The sequence below is a fragment of the Salvelinus namaycush genome, chromosome 36, assembly GCF_016432855.1.
Source record: "Salvelinus namaycush isolate Seneca chromosome 36, SaNama_1.0, whole genome shotgun sequence".
Classification (NCBI taxonomy): domain Eukaryota; kingdom Metazoa; phylum Chordata; class Actinopteri; order Salmoniformes; family Salmonidae; genus Salvelinus; species Salvelinus namaycush.
In genome coordinates, this window is record NC_052342.1 from 20,302,467 (window position 1) to 20,324,869 (window position 22,403).

Here is a 22,403-nt window from a genome sequence, read left to right on the forward strand (position 1 = left end):
CAGAAAGAAGTAAGAGGAAAATAAAATTCTTTCCTCTCCGTCGGGGAATTGAACCCCGATCTCCCGCGTGACAGGCGGGGATACTGACCACTATACTAACGACGACTGAGTGTGTGCTGGAATTCTACCTATGCAGATCACTTCCGTTAAACCAACAGCATCCCCTTCGTTGTCAACATAAGTACACATTTAGACACGCCTACACACACAACAAACGATCACGGTTATTTGATTATTCAAATATCCGAACGGACCTCAGTATTCCATTACTTGTGTGCGTGTTCATTTTTCTTGACCTTTTTTGGGGGGGTGGGCCTATTTTAACAATGAAAACGTTTTTTCTAAATGAAATGATCATTGAGACATTATTACATACAGGGATATACCGTGACAATTGAAATTCTTTATTTAATAAAACAACAGTTGAACTGTTGATTTTTGTTTTGATGACGGTGCATTGAGCTAGCGCATTTAGTCCTCCAGTCAACTCTGACAACCTATTTTCTACACTTCAAATAGCAATTACTGTCGAGTACATAGCCAAGGCTCCACAACACCTGACCCAGAGCAATGCAAAACACTCTCCAGAAAAGTCATTTCAAACAGAATCCATCAATCATGGTGAAAATCAGACTTCTCTTTCACCGTTGCTGCTAGCCAAAAACTACTGGAGAATTGCAGCCTTTCCGTTGTGGTATTCTGACTTGTCAAGTGTTATTTTTATCTGCGTTTTTTGAATGTCCACTATCCTGATAGCAGAAATAATGTCATATTATCCGATTAGTGAAATCATTTCAAATGCCCATCCCTAATAAACACGATACCAACATTTGTCTACAAACAAGTCCTGCGCACACTTTAAACAACGAGACAAAATACATTCATTTGTACCGTCGTTTCTCTTTGCTTATTTGAGCTGTTCTTGCCATAATATTGACTTGGTCTTTTACCAAATAGGGCTATCTTCTGTATTCCAACCCTACCTTGTCACAACACAACTGATTGGCTGAAACGCATTACGAAGGAAAGAAATTACACAAATTAACTTCTAACAAGGCACACCTGTTAATTGAAAGGCATTCCAGGTGAATGCCTCATGAAGCTGGTTGAGAGAATGCCAAGAGTGTGCAAAGCTGTCATCAAGGCAAAGGGTGGCTACTTTGAAGAATCTCAAATATAAATAAATGTTGATTTGTTTAACACTTTTTTGGTTACTACATGATTCCATATGTGTTATTTCATTGTTTTTATGTCTTCACTATTATTCTACAATGTAGAAAATAGTCAAAATAAAGAGAATTTTCTCAAAGTTATACAAGGTGATATACAGTGATTAATCATAATGGGGTTGCTGAAAATGAAAAGAAGTTCTAGCAGTAACAAGAGTGGATAATAGATTCTGAATTTATTGTTCCTCAAACCAGATTAATATATACATACATACACATATACAGTACCAGTCAAAAGTTGGGACACACTTACTCATTCAAGGGTTTTTCTAGATTTTTTTTACTATTTTCTACATTGTAGAATAAAAGTGAAGACATCAAAACTATGAAATAACACATGGAATCTTGTAGTAACCAAAAAAGTGTTAAACAAATCAAAATATATTAAAGTAGCCACCCTTTGCCTTGATGACAGCTTTGCACACTCTTGGCATTCTCTCCACCAGCTGCACCTGGAATGCTTTTCAACGGTCTTGAAGGAGTTCCCACAAATGCTGAGCACTTGTTGGCTGCTTTTCCTTCACTCTGCTGTCCAACTCATCCCAAACCCTCTCAATTGAGTTGAGGTCGGGTGATTGTGTAGGCCAGGTCATCTGATGCAGCACTCCATCCCTTTCCTTCTTGGTCAAATAGCCCTTACACAGCCTGGAGGTGGGTGGGTCATTGTCCTGTTGAAAAACAAGTGATAGTCCCACTAAGCGCAAATCAGATGGGATGGCGTATCGCTGCAGAATGCTGTGGTAGCCATGCTGGTTAAGTGTGCATTGAATTCTAAATAAATCACCAACAGTGTCACCAGCAAAGCATCCCCACACCATCACACCTTCTCCTTGCTTCACGGTGGGAACCACACACGCGGAGCTCATGCGTTCACCTACTCCTCGTCTCACAAAGACAGAGCGGTTGGAACCAAAAATCTCGAATTTGGAGTCAGACCAAAGGACAGATTTCCACCGGTCTAATGGCCATTGCTTGTGTTTCTTGGCCCAAGCAAGTCTCTTCTTCATATTCGTGTCCTTTAGTAGTGTTTTTGTTTTTACAGCAGTTTGACCTTGAAGGCCTGATTCACGTAGTCTCTTCTGAACAGTTGATGTTAAGATGTGTCTGTTACTTGAACTCTGAAGCATTTATTTGGGCTGCAATTTCTGAGGCTGGTAACTCTAATGAACTTATCCTCCGCAGCAGAGGTAACTCTGGGTCTTCCTTTCCTGTGGCGGTCCTCATGAGAGCCAGTTTCATCATAGCGCTTGATGGTTTTTGCGACTGCGCTTGAAGAAACTTTCAAAGTTGTTGACATTTTCTGGATTGACTGACCTTCGTGTCTTAAAGTATGGATGTACCGTCGTTTCTCTTTGCTTATTTGAGCTGTTCTTGCCATAATGTTGACTTGGTCTTTTACCAAATAGGGCTATCTTCTGTATTCCAACCCTACCTTGTCACAACACAACTGATTGGCTGAAACGCATTACAAAGGAAAGAAATTACACTAATTAACTTCTAACAAGGCACACCTGTTAATTGAAAGGCATTCCAGGTGAATGCCTCATGAAGCTGGTTGAGAGAATGCCAAGAGTGTGCAAAGCTGTCATCAAGGCAAAGGGTGGCTACTTTGAAGAATCTCAAATATAAAAAAATGTTGATTTGTTTAACACTTTTTTGGTTACTACATGATTCCATATGTGTTATTTCATAGTTTTTATGTCTTCACTATTATTCTACAATGTAGAAAATAGTCAAAATAAAGAGAATTTTCTCAAAGTTATACAAGGTGATATACAGTGATTAATCATAATGGGGTTGCTGAAAATGAAAAGAAGTTCTAGCAGTAACAAGAGTGGATAATAGATTCTGAATTTATTGTTCCTCAAACCAGATTAATATATACATACATATACATATACAGTACCAGTCAAAAGTTGGGACACACTTACTCATTCAAGGGTTTTTCTAGATTTTTTAAAACTATTTTCTACATTGTAGAATAAAAGTGAAGACATCAAAACTATGAAATAACACATGGAATCTTGTAGTAACCAAAAAAGTGTTAAACAAATCAAAATATATTAAAGTAGCCACCCTTTGCCTTGATGACAGCTTTGCACACTCTTGGCATTCTCTCCACCAGCTGCACCTGGAATGCTTTTCAACGGTCTTGAAGGAGTTCCCACAAATGCTGAGCACTTGTTGGCTGCTTTTCCTTCACTCTGCTGTCCAACTCATCCCAAACCCTCTCAATTGAGTTGAGGTCGGGTGATTGTGTAGGCCAGGTCATCTGATGCAGCACTCCATCCCTTTCCTTCTTGGTCAAATAGCCCTTACACAGCCTGGAGGTGGGTGGGTCATTGTCCTGTTGAAAAACAAGTGATAGTCCCACTAAGCGCAAATCAGATGGGATGGCGTATCGCTGCAGAATGCTGTGGTAGCCATGCTGGTTAAGTGTGCATTGAATTCTAAATAAATCACCAACAGTGTCACCAGCAAAGCATCCCCACACCATCACACCTTCTCCTTGCTTCACGGTGGGAACCACACACGCGGAGCTCATGCGTTCACCTACTCCTCGTCTCACAAAGACAGAGCGGTTGGAACCAAAAATCTCGAATTTGGAGTCAGACCAAAGGACAGATTTCCACCGGTCTAATGGCCATTGCTTGTGTTTCTTGGCCCAAGCAAGTCTCTTCTTCATATTCGTGTCCTTTAGTAGTGTTTTTGTTTTTACAGCAGTTTGACCTTGAAGGCCTGATTCACGTAGTCTCTTCTGAACAGTTGATGTTAAGATGTGTCTGTTACTTGAACTCTGTGAAGCATTTATTTGGGCTGCAATTTCTGAGGCTGGTAACTCTAATGAACTTATCCTCCGCAGCAGAGGTAACTCTGGGTCTTCCTTTCCTGTGGCGGTCCTCATGAGAGCCAGTTTCATCATAGCGCTTGATGGTTTTTGCGACTGCGCTTGAAGAAACTTTCAAAGTTGTTGACATTTTCTGGATTGACTGACCTTCGTGTCTTAAAGTATGGATGTACCGTCGTTTCTCTTTGCTTATTTGAGCTGTTCTTGCCATAATATTGACTTGGTCTTTTACCAAATAGGGCTATCTTCTGTATTCCAACCCTACCTTGTCACAACACAACTGATTGGCTGAAACGCATTACAAAGGAAAGAAATTACACTAATTAACTTCTAACAAGGCACACCTGTTAATTGAAATGCATTCCAGGTGAATGCCTCATGAAGCTGGTTGAGAGAATGCCAAGAGTGTGCAAAGCTGTCATCAAGGCAAAGGGTGGCTACTTTGAAGAATCTCAAATATAAATAAATGTTGATTTGTTTAACACTTTTTTGGTTACTACATGATTCCATATGTGTTATTTCATCGTTTTTATGTCTTCACTATTATTCTACAATGTAGAAAATAGTCAAAATAAAGAGAATTTTCTCAAAGTTATACAAGGTGATATACAGTGATTAATCATAATGGGGTTGCTGAAAATGAAAAGAAGTTCTAGCAGTAACAAGAGTGGATAATAGATTCTGAATTTATTGTTCCTCAAACCAGATTAATATATACATACATACACATATACAGTACCAGTCAAAAGTTGGGACACACTTACTCATTCAAGGGTTTTTCTAGATTTTTTAAAACTATTTTCTACATTGTAGAATAAAAGTGAAGACATCAAAACTATGAAATAACACATGGAATCTTGTAGTAACCAAAAAAGTGTTAAACAAATCAAAATATATTAAAGTAGCCACCCTTTGCCTTGATGACAGCTTTGCACACTCTTGGCATTCTCTCCACCAGCTACACCTGGAATGCTTTTCAACGGTCTTGAAGGAGTTCCCACAAATGCTGAGCACTTGTTGGCTGCTTTTCCTTCACTCTGCTGTCCAACTCATCCCAAACCCTCTCAATTGAGTTGAGTTCGGGTGATTGTGTAGGCCAGGTCATCTGATGCAGCACTCCATCCCTTTCCTTCTTGGTCAAATAGCCCTTACACAGCCTGGAGGTGGGTGGGTCATTGTCCTGTTGAAAAACAAGTGATAGTCCCACTAAGCGCAAATCAGATGGGATGGCGTATCGCTGCAGAATGCTGTGGTAGCCATGCTGGTTAAGTGTGCATTGAATTCTAAATAAATCACCAACAGTGTCACCAGCAAAGCATCCCCACACCATCACACCTTCTCCTTGCTTCACGGTGGGAACCACACACGCGGAGCTCATGCGTTCACCTACTCCTCGTCTCACAAAGACAGAGCGGTTGGAACCAAAAATCTCGAATTTGGAGTCAGACCAAAGGACAGATTTCCACCGGTCTAATGGCCATTGCTTGTGTTTCTTGGCCCAAGCAAGTCTCTTCTTCTTATTCGTGTCCTTTAGTAGTGTTTTTGTTTTTACAGCAGTTTGACCTTGAAGGCCTGATTCACGTAGTCTCTTCTGAACAGTTGATGTTAAGATGTGTCTGTTACTTGAACTCTGAAGCATTTATTTGGGCTGCAATTTCTGAGGCTGGTAACTCTAATGAACTTATCCTCCGCGGCAGAGGTAACTCTGGGTCTTCCTTTCCTGTGGCGGTCCTCATGAGAGCCAGTTTCATCATAGCACTTGATGGTTTTTGCGACTGCGCTTGAAGAAACTTTCAAAGTTGTTGACATTTTCTGGATTGACTGACCTTCGTGTCTTAAAGTATGGATGTACCGTCGTTTCTCTTTGCTTATTTGAGCTGTTCTTGCCATAATATTGACTAGGTCTTTTACCAAATAGGGCTATCTTCTGTATTCCAACCCTACCTTGTCACAACACAACTGATTGGCTGAAACGCATTACAAAGGAAAGAAATTACACTAATTAACTTCTAACAAGGCACACCTGTTAATTGAAAGGCATTCCAGGTGAATGCCTCATGAAGCTGGTTGAGAGAATGCCAAGAGTGTGCAAAGCTGTCATCAAGGCAAAGGGTGGCTACTTTGAAGAATCTCAAATATAAATAAATGTTGATTTGTTTAACACTTTTTTGGTTACTACATGATTCCATATGTGTTATTTCATTGTTTTTATGTCTTCACTATTATTCTACAATGTAGAAAATAGTCAAAATAAAGAGAATTTTCTCAAAGTTATACAAGGTGATATACAGTGATTAATCATAATGGGGTTGCTGAAAATGAAAAGAAGTTCTAGCAGTAACAAGAGTGGATAATAGATTCTGAATTTATTGTTCCTCAAACCAGATTAATATATACATACATACACATATACAGTACCAGTCAAAAGTTGGGACACACTTACTCATTCAAGGGTTTTTCTAGATTTTTTAAAACTATTTTCTACATTGTAGAATAAAAGTGAAGACATCAAAACTATGAAATAACACATGGAATCTTGTAGTAACCAAAAAAGTGTTAAACAAATCAAAATATATTAAAGTAGCCACCCTTTGCCTTGATGACAGCTTTGCACACTCTTGGCATTCTCTCCACCAGCTGCACCTGGAATGCTTTCCAACGGTCTTGAAGGAGTTCCCACAAATGCTGAGCACTTGTTGGCTGCTTTTCCTTCACTCTGCTGTCCAACTCATCCCAAACCCTCTCAATTGAGTTGAGGTCGGGTGATTGTGTAGGCCAGGTCATCTGATGCAGCACTCCATCACTTTCCTTCTTGGTCAAATAGCCCTTACACAGCCTGGAGGTGGGTGGGTCATTGTCCTGTTGAAAAACAAGTGATAGTCCCACTAAGCGCAAATCAGATGGGATGGCGTATCGCTGCAGAATGCTGTGGTAGCCATGCTGGTTAAGTGTGCATTGAATTCTAAATAAATCACCAACAGTGTCACCAGCAAAGCATCCCCACACCATCACACCTTCTCCTTGCTTCACGGTGGGAACCACACACGCGGAGCTCATGCGTTCACCTACTCCTCGTCTCACAAAGACAGAGCGGTTGGAACCAAAAATCTCGAATTTGGAGTCAGACCAAAGGACAGATTTCCACCGGTCTAATGGCCATTGCTTGTGTTTCTTGGCCCAAGCAAGTCTCTTCTTCTTATTCGTGTCCTTTAGTAGTGTTTTTGTTTTTACAGCAGTTTGACCTTGAAGGCCTGATTCACGTAGTCTCTTCTGAACAGTTGATGTTAAGATGTGTCTGTTACTTGAACTCTGAAGCATTTATTTGGGCTGCAATTTCTGAGGCTGGTAACTCTAATGAACTTATCCTCCGCGGCAGAGGTAACTCTGGGTCTTCCTTTCCTGTGGCGGTCCTCATGAGAGCCAGTTTCATCATAGCACTTGATGGTTTTTGCGACTGCGCTTGAAGAAACTTTCAAAGTTGTTGACATTTTCTGGATTGACTGACCTTCGTGTCTTAAAGTATAGATGTACCGTCGTTTCTCTTTGCTTATTTGAGCTGTTCTTGCCATAATATTGACTAGGTCTTTTACCAAATAGGGCTATCTTCTGTATTCCAACCCTACCATGTCACAACACAACTGATTGGCTGAAACGCATTACGAAGGAAAGAAATTACACAAATTAACTTCTAACAAGGCACACCTGTTAATTGAAAGGCATTCCAGGTGACTGCCTCATGAAGCTGGTTGAGAGAATGCCAAGAGTGTGCAAAGCTGTCATCAAGGCAAAGGGTGGCTACTTTGAAGAATCTCAAATATAAATAAATGTTGATTTGTTTAACACTTTTTTGGTTACTACATGATTCCATATGTGTTATTTCATCGTTTTTATGTCTTCACTATTATTCTACAATGTAGAAAATAGTCAAAATAAAGAGATTTTCTCAAAGTTATACAAGGTGATATACAGTGATTAATCATAATGGGGTTGCTGAAAATGAAAAGAAGTTCTAGCAGTAACAAGAGTGGATAATAGATTCTGAATTTATTGTTCCTCAAACCAGATTAATATATACATACATACACATATACAGTACCAGTCAAAAGTTGGGACACACTTACTCATTCAAGGGTTTTTCTAGATTTTTTAAAACTATTTCCTACATTGTAGAATAAAAGTGAAGACATCAAAACTATGAAATAACACATGGAATCTTGTAGTAACCAAAAAAGTGTTAAACAAATCAAAATATATTAAAGTAGCCACCCTTTGCCTTGATGACAGCTTTGCACACTCTTGGCATTCTCTCCACCAGCTGCACCTGGAATGCTTTCCAACGGTCTTGAAGGAGTTCCCACAAATGCTGAGCACTTGTTGGCTGCTTTTCCTTCACTCTGCTGTCCAACTCATCCCAAACCCTCTCAATTGAGTTGAGGTCGGGTGATTGTGGAGGCCAGGTCATCTGATGCAGCACTCCATCCCTTTCCTTCTTGGTCAAATAGCCCTTACACAGCCTGGAGGTGGGTGGGTCATTGTCCTGTTGAAAAACAAGTGATAGTCCCACTAAGCGCAAATCAGATGGGATGGCGTATCGCTGCAGAATGCTGTGGTAGCCATGCTGGTTAAGTGTGCATTGAATTCTAAATAAATCACCAACAGTGTCACCAGCAAAGCATCCCCACACCATCACACCTTCTCCTTGCTTCACGGTGGGAACCACACACGCGGAGCTCATGCGTTCACCTACTCCTCGTCTCACAAAGACAGAGCGGTTGGAACCAAAAATCTCGAATTTGGAGTCAGACCAAAGGACAGATTTCCACCGGTCTAATGGCCATTGCTTGTGTTTCTTGGCCCAAGCAAGTCTCTTCTTCTTATTCGTGTCCTTTAGTAGTGTTTTTGTTTTTACAGCAGTTTGACCTTGAAGGCCTGATTCACGTAGTCTCTTCTGAACAGTTGATGTTAAGATGTGTCTGTTACTTGAACTCTGAAGCATTTATTTGGGCTGCAATTTCTGAGGCTGGTAACTCTAATGAACTTATCCTCCGCAGCAGAGGTAACTCTGGGTCTTTCTTTCCTGTGGCGGTCCTCATGAGAGCCAGTTTCATCATAGCACTTGATGGTTTTTGCGACTGCGCTTGAAGAAACTTTCAAAGTTGTTGACATTTTCTGGATTGACTGACGTTCGTGTCTTAAAGTATAGATGTACCGTCGTTTCTCTTTGCTTATTTGAGCTGTTCTTGCCATAATATTGACTTGGTCTTTTACCAAATAGGGCTATCTTCTGTATTCCAACCCTACCTTGTCACAACACAACTGATTGGCTGAAACGCATTACGAAGGAAAGAAATTACACAAATTAACTTCTAACAAGGCACACATGTTAATTGAAAGGCATTCCAGGTGAATGCCTCATGAAGCTGGTTGAGAGAATGCCAAGAGTGTGCAAAGCTGTCATCAAGGCAAAGGGTGGCTACTTTGAAGAATCTCAAATATAAAAAAATGTTGATTTGTTTAACACTTTTTTGGTTACTACATGATTCCATATGTGTTATTTCATCGTTTTTATGTCTTCACTATTATTCTACAATGTAGAAAATAGTCAAAATAAAGAGAATTTTCTCAAAGTTATACAAGGTGATATACAGTGATTAATCATAATGGGGTTGCTGAAAATGAAAAGAAGTTCTAGCAGTAACAAGAGTGGATAATAGATTCTGAATTTATTGTTCCTCAAACCAGATTAATATATACATACATACACATATACAGTACCAGTCAAAAGTTGGGACACACTTACTCATTCAAGGGTTTTTCTAGATTTTTTAAAACTATTTTCTACATTGTAGAATAAAAGTGAAGACATCAAAACTATGAAATAACACATGGAATCTTGTAGTAACCAAAAAAGTGTTAAACAAATCAAAATATATTAAAGTAGCCACCCTTTGCCTTGATGACAGCTTTGCACACTCTTGGCATTCTCTCCACCAGCTGCACCTGGAATGCTTTCCAACGGTCTTGAAGGAGTTCCCACAAATGCTGAGCACTTGTTGGCTGCTTTTCCTTCACTCTGCTGTCCAACTCATCCCAAACCCTCTCAATTGAGTTGAGGTCGGGTGATTGTGGAGGCCAGGTCATCTGATGCAGCACTCCATCCCTTTCCTTCTTGGTCAAATAGCCCTTACACAGCCTGGAGGTGGGTGGGTCATTGTCCTGTTGAAAAACAAGTGATAGTCCCACTAAGCGCAAATCAGATGGGATGGCGTATCGCTGCAGAATGCTGTGGTAGCCATGCTGGTTAAGTGTGCATTGAATTCTAAATAAATCACCAACAGTGTCACCAGCAAAGCATCCCCACACCATCACACCTTCTCCTTGCTTCACGGTGGGAACCACACACGCGGAGCTCATGCGTTCACCTACTCCTCGTCTCACAAAGACAGAGCGGTTGGAACCAAAAATCTCGAATTTGGAGTCAGACCAAAGGACAGATTTCCACCGGTCTAATGGCCATTGCTTGTGTTTCTTGGCCCAAGCAAGTCTCTTCTTCTTATTCGTGTCCTTTAGTAGTGTTTTTGTTTTTACAGCAGTTTGACCTTGAAGGCCTGATTCACGTAGTCTCTTCTGAACAGTTGATGTTAAGATGTGTCTGTTACTTGAACTCTGAAGCATTTATTTGGGCTGCAATTTCTGAGGCTGGTAACTCTAATGAACTTATCCTCCGCAGCAGAGGTAACTCTGGGTCTTCCTTTCCTGTGGCGGTCCTCATGAGAGCCAGTTTCATCATAGCACTTGATGGTTTTTGCGACTGCGCTTGAAGAAACTTTCAAAGTTGTTGACATTTTCTGGATTGACTGACCTTCGTGTCTTAAAGTATAGATGTACCGTCGTTTCTCTTTGCTTATTTGAGCTGTTCTTGCCATAATATTGACTTGGTCTTTTACCAAATAGGGCTATCTTCTGTATTCCAACCCTACCTTGTCACAACACAACTGATTGGCTGAAACGCATTACAAAGGAAAGAAATTACACTAATTAACTTCTAACAAGGCACACCTGTTAATTGAAAGGCATTCCAGGTGAATGCCTCATGAAGCTGGTTGAGAGAATGCCAAGAGTGTGCAAAGCTGTCATCAAGGCAAAGGGTGGCTACTTTGAAGAATCTCAAATATAAAAAAATGTTGATTTGTTTAACACTTTTTTGGTTACTACATGATTCCATATGTGTTATTTCATAGTTTGTATGTCTTCACTATTATTCTACAATGTAGAAAATAGTCAAAATAAAGAAAAACCCTTGAATGAGGAGGTGTGTCCAAACTATTGACTGGTACTGTATGTGTGTATGTATATATATATATATATATATATATATATATAAATAATTCGATATGGAGTTTAGATATATGGTGAAGCTATTCAGCAACTGATGATCACAGGCCATTTTACAAGGATGTAAAATATCATACTCCTCGTCTTTTACATTCAACAACTCACCAATCACGTCTAAAAACAGAATACAGGACAAGTCAGTCACACACGGAATCAAATTTACTTACACTCCAGGAATGTCTTCTTACATCACGGAGCTCAACAACTAGAAAACACTCGTCCCTGGGTGGGCTTGAACCACCAACCTTTAGATTAACAGTCTAACGCGCTAACCAATTGCGCCACAGAGACTAAGCTGCTAAGCAGTGGACACACGTGGAACAAGGACCACGTTCATTTGATGGAAATCACTCCGCCGTTACATGGTTGCAAAAGTTCTACTATCTTATCCAGACAGGGAAATATTCAGCTTTCAGTCATAATTGTATGGCAAAACAGAGGGGTAACATCCAGATCTGAACAGACGTATATACTACATGGTTTATCTTAAAGATATATTTTATCTTTAAATGCTATCAAAACCAATGAAGGCCTACACCGGCCAAACCCGGACGACGCTGGGCCAATTGTGCGCCGCCCTATGGGACTCACAAATCACAGCCAGTTGTGATACAGTCTGGATTCAAACCAGGGTGTCTGTAGTGTCGCCTCTATTTCATTTTGGGCTGGGTAAATACAAGTGAATATATTCATGAAAGTCACCTTGTCTGGGAGAAATTTACACGGTTATAAAAATGTCACGCCGGGGCAAGCTTACGCAAAACACCCACCTAATTTGAAGTGTTACCAAAATCCCCTTTGGGAAAAATGTATGGTCGAAAAACGATTGTAACCATTTTCATGTTTGACTGCTAGGTTTTATGGGTATTATGACTCATACTGCGGTAATCTATTATAGATTGTTAATTGAAGGTCCCTTAGCCAGATGGATAACAATGATATGGTCCTTTGAGTGAGATTTATATTTTCAAAACAGAACGGTCAAGATCTATGGTAATAAAACAACAGACCTTTGCCACCACCATCCCTTTTACAAGTGGGTTAAACGACACTGTAGAGTAGCTATAGTGGAGTAAAGACAAGTACTGAACGTGATTTTACAATGAGGCTTCTCTCACAGGCAGAAAGAAGTAAGAGGAAAATAAATTTCTTTCCACCCCGTCGGGGAATTGAACCCCGGTCTCCCGCGTGACAGGCGGGGATACTGACCACTATACTAACGACGACTGAGTGTGTGCTGGAATTCTACCTATGCAGATCACTTCCGTTAAACCAACAGCATTCCCTTCGTTGTCAACATAAGTACACATTTAGACACGCCTACACACACAACAAACGATCACGGTTATTTGATTATTCAAATATCCGAACGGACCTCAGTATTCCATTACTTGTGTGCGTGTTCATTTTTCTTGACCTTTTTTGGGGGGGTGGGCCTATTTTAACAATGAAAACGTTTTTTCTAAATGAAATGATCATTGAGACATTATTACATACAGGGATATACCGTGACAATTGAAATTCTTTATTTAATAAAACAACAGTTGAACTGTTGATTTTTGTTTTGATGACGGTGCATTGAGCTAGCGCATTTAGTCCTCCAGTCAACTCTGACAACCTATTTTCTACACTTCAAATGTCATGTTTTGTCTTTCATCATGTCTTGTCCCTGTGCTTCCCTCTGCTGGTCTTATTAGGTTCTTTCCCTCTTTCTCTCTCTCTATCGTTCCGTTCCTGCTCCCAGCTGTTTCTCATTCTCCTAACGACCTCATTTACTCTTTCACACCTGTCCCCTATTTTGCCCTCTGATTAGAGTCCCTATTTCTCCCTCTGTTTTCCGCTTCTGTCCTTGTCGGATTCTTGTTTGACGTTTGCTGTTCCTGTGTCCTTGTTCCGCCCTGTCGTGTTCTTTGCCTTCTTCAGATGCTGCGTGTGAGCAGGTGTCAATGTCAGCTACGGCCAGTGCCTTCCTGAAGCGACCTGCAGTCTGTGGTCGCGTCTCCAGTCGTTCCTCTCTGTTGACGAGAGGATAGTATCCAGGAGAATCATTATTTGTTTTATTCTGGAATAAAGACTCTGTTACTATTACGTCGCTTTTGGGTCCTCATTCTGCAGCACAACAGAAGAATCCGACCAAGAATGGACCCAGCGACTACGGATTCTCGCAACACTGCCGTCGAGATCCAGGGAGCAATGCTCGGCAGACACGAGCAGGAATTGTCTGCTGCTCGTCATGCCGTTGAGACCCTGTCCGCTCAGGTCTCCGATCTCTCAGGACAGTTTCAGAGTCTTCGTTTCGTGCCACCAGCTACTTCCTGGTCTTCCGAGTCTCCGGAACCTAGGGTTAATAACCCACCATGTTACTCTGGGCAGCCCACTGAGTGTCGCTCCTTTCTCACCCAGTGTGATATTGTGTTCTCTCTCCAGCCCAACACATACTCAAGAGAGAGAGCTCGGATCGCTTACGTCATATCACTCCTTACTGGTCGGGCTCGGGAGTGGGGCACAGCTATCTGGGAGGCAAGGGCTGAGTGTTCTAACGTTTATCAGAACTTTAAAGAGGAGATGATACGGGTTTTTGATCGTTCAGTTTTTGGGAAAGAGGCTTCCAGGGCCCTGGCTTTCCTATGTCAAGGTGATCGATCCATAACGGATTACTCTATAGAGTTTCGCACTCTTGCTGCATCCAGTGACTGGAACGAGCCGGCGTTGCTCGCTCGTTTTCTGGAGGGACTCCACGCTGAGGTTAAGGATGAGATTCTCTCCCGGGAGGTTCCCTCCAGCGTGGACTCTTTGATTGCACTCGCCATCCGCATAGAACGACGGGTAGATCTTCGTCACCGAGCTCGTGGAAGAGAGCTCGCGTTAACGGTGTTTCCCCTCTCCGCATCCCAACCATCTCCTCCCACCGGCTCAGAGACTGAGCCCATGCAGCTGGGAGGTATTCGCATCTCGACTAAGGAGAGGGAACGGAGAATCACCAACCGCCTTTGCCTCTATTGCGGTTCTGCGGGACATTTTGTCATGTCATGTCCAGTAAAAGCCAGAGCTCATCAGTAAGCGGAGGGCTACTGGTGAGCGCTACTACTCCTGTCTCTCCATCAAGATCCTGTACTACCTTGTCGGTCCATCTACGCTGGACCGGTTCAGCTGCTTCCTGCAGTGCCTTGATAGACTCTGGGGCTGAGGGTTGTTTTATGGACGAAGCATGGGCTCGGAAACATGACATTCCTCTCAGACAGTTAGGGAAGCCCACGCCCATGTTCGCCTTAGATGGTAGTCTTCTCCCCAGTATCAGATGTGAGACACTACCTTTAACCCTCACAGTATCTGGTAACCACAGTGAGACCATTTCCTTTTTGATTTTTCGTTCACCTTTTACACCTGTTGTTTTGGGTCATCCCTGGCTAGTATGTCATAATCCTTCTATTGATTGGTCTAGTAATTCTATCCTATCCTGGAACGTTTCTTGTCATGTGAAGTGTTTAATGTCTGCTATCCCTCCTGTGTCTTCTGTCCCCTCTACTCAGGAGGAACCTGGTGATTTGACAGGAGTGCCGGAGGAATATCATGATCTGCGCACGGTCTTCAGTCGGTCCAGAGCCAGCTCCCTTCCTCCTCACCGGTCGTATGATTGTTGTATTGATCTCCTTCCGGGGACCACTCCCCCTCGGGGTAGACTATACTCTCTGTCGGCTCCCGAACGTAAGGCTCTCGAGGATTATCTGTCTGTTTCTCTCAACGCCGGTACCGTGGTGCCTTCTTCCTCTCCCGCCGGAGCGGGATTTTTCTTTGTTAAGAAGAAGGACGGTACTCTGCGCCCCTGCGTGGATTATCGAGGGCTGAATGACATAACGGTTAAGAATCGTTATCCGCTTCCCCTTATGTCGTCAGCCTTCGAGATTTTGCAGGGAGCCAGGTTCTTTACTAAGTTGGACCTTCGTAACGCTTACCATCTCGTACGCATCAGAGAGGGGGACGAGTGGAAAACGGCGTTTAACACTCCGTTAGGGCATTTTGAATACCGGGTTCTGCCGTTCGGTCTCGCTAATGCTCCAGCTGTCTTTCAGGCATTAGTTAATGATGTACTGAGAGACATGCTGAACATTTTTGTTTTCGTTTACCTTGACGATATCCTGATTTTTTTCACCGTCACTCGAGATTCATGTTCAGCACGTTCGACGTGTACTCCAGCGCCTTTTAGAGAATTGTCTCTACGTGAAGGCTGAGAAGTGCGCCTTTCATGTCTCCTCTGTCACATTTCTCGGTTCTGTTATTTCCGCTGAAGGCATTCAGATGGATCCCGCTAAGGTCCAGGCTGTCAGCGATTGGCCCGTTCCTAAGTCACGTGTCGAGTTGCAGCGCTTTCTCGGTTTCGCTAATTTCTATCGGCGTTTCATTCGTAATTTCGGTCAAGTGGCTGCCCCTCTCACAGCTCTGACTTCTGTCAAGACTTGCTTTAAGTGGTCCGGTTCCGCCCAGGGAGCTTTTGATCTCCTCAAGAAGCGTTTTACATCCGCCCCTATCCTTGTTACTCCTGACGTCACTAAACAATTCATTGTCGAGGTTGACGCTTCAGAGGTGGGCGTGGGAGCCATTCTGTCTCAGCGCTCCCAGTCTGATGATAAGGTCCATCCTTGCGCTTACTTTTCTCATCGCCTGTCGCCATCGGAACGCAACTATGATGTGGGTAACCGCGAACTGCTCGCCATCCGCTTAGCCATAGGCGAATGGCGACAGTGGTTGGAGGGGGCGACCGTTCCTTTTGTCGTTTGGACTGACCATAAGAACCTTGAGTACATCCGTTCTGCCAAACGACTTAATGCACGTCAGGCTCGTTGGGCGTTGTTTTTCGCTCGTTTCGAGTTCGTGATTTCCTATCGTCCGGGAAATAAGAACACCAAGCCTGATGCCTTATCCCGTCTCTTTAGTTCTTCTGTGGCTTCTACCGACCCCGAGGGGATTCTCCCTGAGGGGCGTGTTGTCGGGTTGACTGTCTGGGGAATTGAGAGACAGGTAAAGCAAGCACTCACTCACACTGCGTCGCCGCGCGCTTGTCCTAGTAACCTTCTGTTCGTTCCTGTCTCTACTCGTCTGGCTGTTCTTCAGTGGGCTCACTCTGCCAAGTTAGCTGGCCACCCCGGCGTTCGGGGTACGCTTGCTTCTATTCGCCAGCGGTTTTGGTGGCCTACTCAGGAGCGGGACACGCGCCGTTTCGTGGCTGCTTGCTCGGACTGCGCGCAGACTAAGTCAGGTAACTCTCCTCCTGCCGGTCGTCTCAGACCGCTTCCCATTCCTTCTCGACCATGGTCTCACATCGCCTTAGACTTTATTACCGGTCTGCCTTCGTCTGCGGGGAAGACTGTGATTCTTACGGTTATCGATAGGTTCTCTAAGGCGGCACATTTCATTCCCCTCGCTAAGCTTCCTTCCGCTAAGGAGACGGCACAAATCATCATTGAGAATGTGTTCAGAATTCATGGCCTCCCGTTAGACGCCGTTTCAGACAGAGGTCCGCAATTCACGTCACAGTTTTGGAGGGAGTTCTGTCGTTTGATTGGTGCTTCCGTCAGTCTCTCTTCCGGGTTTCATCCCCAGTCTAACGGTCAAGCAGAAAGGGCCAATCAGTCGATTGGTCGCATATTACGCAGCCTTTCGTTTCGAAACCCTGCGTCTTGGGCAGAACAGCTCCCCTGGGCTGAGTACGCTCACAACTCGCTTCCTTCGTCTGCTACCGGGCTATCTCCGTTTCAGAGTAGTCTTGGGTACCAGCCTCCTCTGTTCTCGTCCCAGCTCGCCGAGTCCAGCGTTCCCTCCGCTCAGGCTTTTGTCCAACGTTGTGAGCGCACCTGGAGGAGGGTCAGGTCTGCACTTTGCCGTTACAGGGCGCAGACTGTGAGAGCCGCCAATAAACGTAGGATTAAGAGTCCTAGGTATTGTCGCGGTCAGAGAGTGTGGCTTTCCACTCGTAACCTTCCCCTTACGACAGCTTCTCGCAAGTTGACTCCGCGGTTCATTGGTCCGTTCCGTGTCTCTCAGGTCGTCAATCCTGTCGCTGTGCGACTGCTTCTTCCGCGACATCTTCGTCGCGTCCACCCTGTCTTCCATGTCTCTTGTGTCAAGCCTTTTCTTCGCGCCCCCATTCGTCTTCCCTCCCCCCCCCCCGTCCTTGTCGAGGGCGCTCCTATTTACAGGGTACGGAAGATCATGGACATGCGTTCTCGGGGACGTGGTCACCAGTACTTAGTGGATTGGGAGGGTTACGGTCCTGAGGAGAGGAGTTGGGTTCCATCTCGGGACGTGCTGGACCGTTCGTTGATTAATGATTTCCTTCGTTGCCGCCAGGGTTCCTCCTCGAGTGCGCCAGGAGGCGCTCGGTGAGTGGGGGGGTACTGTCATGTTTTGTCTTTCATCATGTCTTGTCCCTGTGCTTCCCTCTGCTGGTCTTATTAGGTTCTTTCCCTCTTTCTCTCTCTCTATCGTTCCGTTCCTGCTCCCAGCTGTTTCTCATTCTCCTAACGACCTCATTTACTCTTTCACACCTGTCCCCTATTTTGCCCTCTGATTAGAGTCCCTATTTCTCCCTCTGTTTTCCGCTTCTGTCCTTGTCGGATTCTTGTTTGACGTTTGCTGTTCCTGTGTCCTTGTTCCGCCCTGTCGTGTTCTTTGCCTTCTTCAGATGCTGCGTGTGAGCAGGTGTCAATGTCAGCTACGGCCAGTGCCTTCCTGAAGCGACCTGCAGTCTGTGGTCGCGTCTCCAGTCGTTCCTCTCTGTTGACGAGAGGATAGTATCCAGGAGAATCATTATTTGTTTTATTCTGGAATAAAGACTCTGTTACTATTACGTCGCTTTTGGGTCCTCATTCTGCAGCACAACATCAAATAGCAATTACTGTCGAGTACATAGCCAAGGCTCCACAACACCTGACCCAGAGCAATGCAAAACACTCTCCAGAAAAGTCATTTCAAACAGAATCCATCAATCATGGTGAAAATCAGACTTCTCTTTCACCGTTGCTGCTAGCCAAAAACTACTGGAGAATTGCAGCCTTTCCGTTGTGGTATTCTGACTTGTCAAGTGTTATTTTTATCTGCGTTTTTTGAATGTCCACTATCCTGATAGCAGAAATAATGTCATATTATCCGATTAGTGAAATCATTTCAAATGCCCATCCCTAATAAACACGATACCAACATTTGTCTACAAACAAGTCCTGCGCACTCTTTAAACAACGAGACAAAATACATTCATTTGTACCGTCATTTCTCTTTGCTTATATGAGCTGTTCTTGCCATAATATTGACTAGTTCTTTTACCAAATAGGGCTATCTTCTGTATTCCAACCCTACCTTGTCACAACACAACTGATTGGCTGAAACGCATTACGAAGGAAAGAAATTACACTAATTAACTTCTAACAAGGCACACCTGTTAATTGAAAGGCATTCCAGGTGAATGCCTCATGAAGCTGGTTGAGAGAATGCCAAGAGTGTGCAAAGCTGTCATCAAGGCAAAGGGTGGCTACTTTGAAGAATCTCAAATATAAAAAAAATGTTGATTTGTTTAACACTTTTTTGGTTACTACATGATTCCATATGTGTTATTTCATAGTTGTTATGTCTTCACTATTATTCTACAATGTAGAAAATAGTCAAAATAAAGAAAAACCCTTGAATGAGGAGGTGTGTCCAAACTATTGACTGGTACTGTATGTGTGTATGTATATATATATATATAAATAATTCGATATGGAGTTTAGATATATGGTGAAGCTATTCAGCAACTGATGATCACAGGCCATTTTACAAGGATGTAAAATATCATACTCCTCGTCTTGTACATTCAACAACTCACCAATCACGTCTAAAAACAGAATACAGGACAAGTCAGTCACACACGGAATCAAATTTACACTCCGGGAATGTCTTAATTACATAAAATGTTTCATCTTATTCCTATGGTACGTAAAGAATCCAAGCAGTACATCTCTCCACAATAGTGTAAGACCTTCATAAAAGTGTTAAATTATAAATCTACTGATGTCTTGCCACAGTTTTCTTACATGATTGCAGAAATTGACCCACTATCCCGTTTACTTTCTGCATTTACGTCATATTGCTGAGGCTAAGTAGGACACGGGAAGAGCAGCTTGAAATGACAACAAAGCGGCGCCACTAGGGTTATAAAAAATCTTCCTGGATCTTCACTGTTTTGTTACAAGCAGGAGAAGCAAAGGATATAAAACCTCCCTTTTTCAACAGCGCTGTGTCTCTGTGGCGCAATCGGCTAGCGCGTTAGACTGTTAATCTAAAGGTTGGTGGTTCGAGCCCACACAGGGACGTGATCATTTTTTTTTAGCAGTAGGGTTTCATAGAACAAGTCAGGAAATTATCATCAGAAATATTTGTTCATGTATAAGTACTCTACTATTGAAGTGTTACCTAGTTTGAGTTAGTAAACCATAAAACCATGTTTTTCCCCCACTGTTGACTGAAAAGAAAAATCGCAGACAAGAACATAGGAGGAGGGGAATTTTTTTTAAATATTGCGTCCCTGGGTGGGCTCAAACCACCAACCTAACAGTCTTAACGGGTTAGTCGATTATCCACAGAGACAGACTTGATTGCAGTAGCTAAAATAAAGTGTTTTGTTCCTGAGAAAGCGCTCACGCTTCAAGCGGGAGTGACGGGTTGGGGGGAGTAGCAGGCATAGAAAACGAGGGGTTTAACCGATGAAACAGAGCCCGGCTAGCTCAGTCGGTAGAGCATGAGACTCTTAATCTCAGGGTCGTGGGTTCGAGCCCCACGTTGGGCGCTTTCTTTTAATTAGAAAGTGGTTTCTCAACCTCCCCAGCAATAATCTCAACATTTTGCAGCTATGGAATTGAATACCTATTAATTTGTTCACTAAATAATGTGGCAAAAAAAAATACTATTATACATATAATACTATTAAAAATTCAAAAATATTTATTTTTGAATAGTATTTTTTAAATAATATTTAGCCTTACTCCGACTTCAAAAGTTCCTCGATAATTTTAAAAGAAATCATTTAATTAAGAAATCAGATACTGAACACTATGGAGGTGTGCTACAGTCTTGTGTTTACGTCTATGAGCACAGCGAGGTTAGAAACGCAAAAAACAGTGCGCCCAACGTGGGGCTCGAACCCACGACCCTGAGATTAAGAGTCTCATGCTCTACCGACTGAGCTAGCCGGGCAACTGACAAAGATGAAGGAGGAGCCTAATAAGAGCATGACCACAAATACAGCTAAAATTCTCAAAATGTTACTGTTATAATAATGCTTCAGTCACTCAGCATTAAATAAGAACAAGGCATAAGCCTTGCAAAATGTGTTCAATTTTCTCCTAGCCCCACGGCTAAATTATTTTAATGCTTTCAATATTATTATTCTCGTATTTCCATTGTCATTGTCGGAGTGAACACATTGCTTGCAGAGTACACAATCTATGCTACACTTGTGAGAAACAAGTTTTGGTTTATTTCATTCAATTTACGAGTTTTGTAAATTTAGCCATTGTCTTTTGTTTGGAGCGCTCCTGTCAATGTTGACTAAGGACGCGCATGCATAGATGTATGCCTATAGGCTACCTGGTCTGTGTGCAAATGTAGGCATATCAATGTGCCCATTTAGGGATCTGATAGTATTTCTGATTGGCTTAACATACCACCACTAATGACCAAAACGGCAAGTTAACAAAGTCTGTTTTAACCTCCACTGAGAATTACAATAGTTCCTCAATGTATATGAAAAATCTTTCCAGCTTTCTTCATTTCGATAACCACTCAGTGTGAAAGAGAAAAATGGTCATGCTCTGATCCAATGGAAACGTCATAAAATAGGCCTACCTGATTACTTCGTATCAGTGCTTGACTTAGACTGAAATAGGTTCCGGTTCTGTTTACATTTAGGTGCAATTCTCAAATATAAAAATGGCATACAAAGAGCAGCATACAAAAAACAAATGGATAGCATACATCATAGATTCATTTTAGACTACACAAGTTTACAAACAATTACAATGGCAAAGTCACAATAATCACAAGAATGGCTTCAGATCAAAGTCTACGTTGAGACCGAAGGGAGCAAGGGTCTTTAAGTTAAAGATCCAGGCAGCCTCTCGTTTCAACAATAAATGATCAAGGTCACCCCCTCTCCTAGGGAGGGTGACATGTTCGATGCCAATATAACGCAGAGACGAAATTGCAGAGACGAAGCTTGTGTAGTCTAAAATGAATCTATGATCGTATGCTATCCATTTGTTTTTTGTATGCTGCTCTTTGTATGCCATTTTAATATTTGAGAATTAACCAATAATTACAGACACCTGTGTGTCTTTTGACACTATATAAACGAGTCATACCGCAGTGTTTGTGATTATACCCTGATGAAGACAGCTTGGCTGTCGAAACGTTGGTAATTACATTTTTGCATCTGAGCTCCTAGAGTGTACAGCTCTCCTTTATTTTTAAGTTTTCTACTCCGCTAGCCAGCACCTCGCCTAAATAGGTGTGCATTTATTTTTCTTCTAGACCATATTAGATGTAACCATATTATAACCTGGAAGTAGACATGAAGCTAGGGTTAGAGGTAGGATTGTGGATTGAGGACATGTATTTAGTGTTGTGGTTGAGGCTAGGGTTGAACCGGGATGTAGACATGAAGCTAGGGCAGTGGTTGAGGCTAGGGTTGTACCGGGATGTGGACATGAAGCTAGGGCAGTGGTTGAGGCTAGGGTTGTACCGGGATGTGGACATGAAGCTAGGGCAGTGGTTGAGGCTAGGGTTGTACCGGGATGTGGACATGAAGCTAGGGTTGTGGTTGAGGCTAGGGTTGAACCGGGATGTGGACATGAAGCTAGGGTTGTGGTTGAGGCTTGGGTTGAACCGGCATGTATTGAGACATT

General features: G+C 42.7%; 5 non-coding genes across 5 annotated transcripts; 2 read left to right on the forward strand and 3 right to left on the reverse strand.

Moving 5' to 3' along the window:
• Positions 1-33: 33 nt before the first annotated feature.
• On the reverse strand, positions 34-105 carry trnad-guc. The gene has a single exon. It is a non-coding gene; the product is annotated as a tRNA-Asp (tRNA).
• Positions 106-11,689: 11,584 nt separating this feature from the next.
• Positions 11,690-11,763, reverse strand: trnan-guu. The gene has a single exon. It is a non-coding gene; the product is annotated as a tRNA-Asn (tRNA).
• A 7,977-nt stretch (positions 11,764-19,740) lies between these two features.
• Positions 19,741-19,814, forward strand: trnan-guu. The gene has a single exon. It is a non-coding gene; the product is annotated as a tRNA-Asn (tRNA).
• A 400-nt stretch (positions 19,815-20,214) lies between these two features.
• On the forward strand, positions 20,215-20,287 carry trnak-cuu. The gene has a single exon. It is a non-coding gene; the product is annotated as a tRNA-Lys (tRNA).
• A 334-nt stretch (positions 20,288-20,621) lies between these two features.
• On the reverse strand, positions 20,622-20,694 carry trnak-cuu. The gene has a single exon. It is a non-coding gene; the product is annotated as a tRNA-Lys (tRNA).
• Between the last annotated feature and the right edge of the window lie 1,709 nt (positions 20,695-22,403).